The following is a 2,899-nucleotide window of genomic DNA, read 5'->3' on the forward strand; positions in this document are numbered from 1 at the left end:
GTACCGTTCCACGGGGGTTATATCAAAACGTGAACCAATACCAGCAAGACCTGGCGAAGACTAAATACCAAATATCAGCTACATTGGTTTTATAATGTGGCTAAAACCTTGAAAATACCGAAAATCGGGCAATACCGTTCTATTGGAGCTATATCAAAACCTCGACCTATGTACATAATTTTTATCAGAAAAGTTTTTGGTCCATTGGGAAACCTCAATGCAAAATTTCGGCGTATTTGGGCGTGAAACATATGTAAAATCTTCAAAATACTAGAAATCGGGAGGTACCGTTATATGGGGTCTATATCAAAACGTGGACCTATGTCCATAATTTTTATCGGAAAAGTTTTTTGTAAATACTTCCTTTCCAATAAGACCAAAGCTTCGCTATGCATAACATCTGGTATTTCCATTGATTTGTAACATATTTAAGAAAGTAAGAGTGGTCGGGTCTTATGATTTGTACATTTTACATATATAGCGCATTTAAAAAAATAGGACGCAGGGTATAACCAGCACCTCCGAAATTTAACAACATTTACAGCACTTTTCCACCAAGGACCATCCCTGTACATCATCTGAAAATTACATGGAAATCGGTTTAGAAGTTTTGAAGATATAACATTTAAAAAGTGGGCGTGGCCGGATCTTAAAGCCACAAATAAGTCCCTCGGATCGGACACAACCACCATTGTCTATCGAATTAATTTTCAAACCACGCTCCGCCGAAATTCCACAAAATATATAGTTTATTTTCACCAAGCACCAGGGTACATATATGCAGCCTATTTTCACCAGGATTATACCGGTACATTCCCTGAAATTTGTAGGAAAATCGGCTCAGAAGTTCGGAGCAGGGTGGTTCGTTGCAGATATGTAGAAGTTCGGAGCAGGGTGGATGGGAGGGTGGAAATTCCGATCGGAGTGTGGAAGTTCAATGCGGGTTGGTTCCGAGGGTGGAAGTTCGAAACATGGTGAATCGGAGGGTGGAAGTCCGCAGTAGGGTGGAAGTTCGGGGTGGCGTGGTTCGGAGGGTGGATGTTCGGAGCGAAGGGGTTCGGAGAGGGCAAGTCCGCAGCAGGGTGGTTCGGAACGGGGTGGTTCAGAGGGTGGTTGTTCGGAAGAATTAATTCAATTACTCGTTAAATTTTTGCTAAAAAAGCGGTTAAATCAGACATAGTAGAGGTACCAAACTCCGAAATTCAACACAATGTATAGCCTACTTTAACCACGGGTCCTCCCTGTACATTCTCTGAAATTTTCAGGAAAATCGGTTCCATAGTTTTGGGTATGTAACGTATTTAAAAAGCAGGCGTGATAAAATAGGGTTTTTATAAAAATAGAGCATGGGGGAGGTACCCCGCCCTCTCCGAAATTAAAAAAAATAGATATAGCCTATTTTTACCATAGATATAGCATTTTTAAAGAAATAGGGTACAGGGGAAGTACCCCGCCCCTTCTGAAATTCAACAAAATTTGGACAATTTTAAAAGGGGGCCATCCCTGTACATTCCCTGGCAATTTCAGAAAATTCGGTTCAGTAGTTTTTGTAGAAATGAGAAAAATTGAAAATTGAAAAAAGTGGTCGTGGCCAAATTTGCATAAAAACCCAAGTCGAGTTATTGCGCACATTTTACAGAAAGAGTTATCGAAATCGGTCCAGCCGAACTCAACTGATGCCATTACCAACGAACGACATTTGATTTTTATTTATATAGATATAGCATTTTTAAAGAAATAGTGTATAGGGGAAGTACCCCGCCCCTTCCAAAATTCAACAACATTTTTAGCCTATTTTAACCGGGAGCCATCCCTCTACATTCCCTAGCAATTTCAGGAAAATCGGTTCAGTAGTTTTTGTAGAAATTATAAAAATTGAAAATTGAAAATTGAAAAAAGGGGGCGTAAAAGTGGGCGTGGTCAAAATTTCGTTGCATAAAAACCCAAGTCGGCTTATGGCGCACATTTTACGGAAAGAATTATCGAAATCGGTCCAGCCGTTCTCAACTGATGCCATTACCAACTAACGACATTTGATTTTTATTTATATAGACTAGCAGACCCCGGTCCGCGTTGCTGGCCCGCCATAATGAGTTTTACTGACAACTTTTTATCGACTTTATGCTTGACCATTGAAAAATAGGTATTTTCTACCTCACTTCTTCGGTCAATTGTCAAACCGAGAAGGATTTTAAATTTATCAACAAATTTTGTCTGTAAACTTTCTTTTCTCTTACGGACTTTGTCGGATTTTTTCGCCAATTTGTGAATTTTAGGATTTATTATCGTCCATGTCCCTGTCGATCTAATTATAAAAGTTAAAAAAACGGTTAAATCGAATTCTCCCGCTTATTGAGACTTATATGTTTTAGCTTTTCGTGGCTGATGGGCCGTTGAATCTCACCATTTAAGTACATTTGTAAATATATAGTTTTTCTTGATCGGGGCGCAACCACCGTTGTCTCGAAAACTAATTTGCAACCCGATGTGCTCATAAGTTTAGCAAATATAGCGATAATAAAATTATAGGCCCCGAAATTCGTCTACAAATATATATAGCATTTTGGACCACGGGACGGACATTCCTAAAAATTTTCTGAAAATTAGGTTCAGTAGTTTTGGAAAAATAATGTTTTGACATGAGTGGGCGTGGTCATCAGATATAACATATTAAAAGAGTAGGCCTGGGCCGGTATTTTGGCTCCACATATGTACCTAGGGCGCACACAACTTCATTGCCTACCAAAATGTATGCTGAAACCGCTATAATCATAAGTTTGGCTTATACATATAGCATTTAACAAAAAGGCATGGGAAAGGTACCCTACCTCTTCCGAAATTCATAAAATATACATAACAACGGCAAACATTGTGCTTTTGCTGCAAATTTTATGAAAAT

This window comes from Musca autumnalis, unplaced genomic scaffold (assembly GCF_047663935.1).
Source record: "Musca autumnalis isolate F117 unplaced genomic scaffold, ASM4766393v1 scaffold_1, whole genome shotgun sequence".
Taxonomy (NCBI): Eukaryota; Metazoa; Arthropoda; class Insecta; order Diptera; family Muscidae; genus Musca; species Musca autumnalis.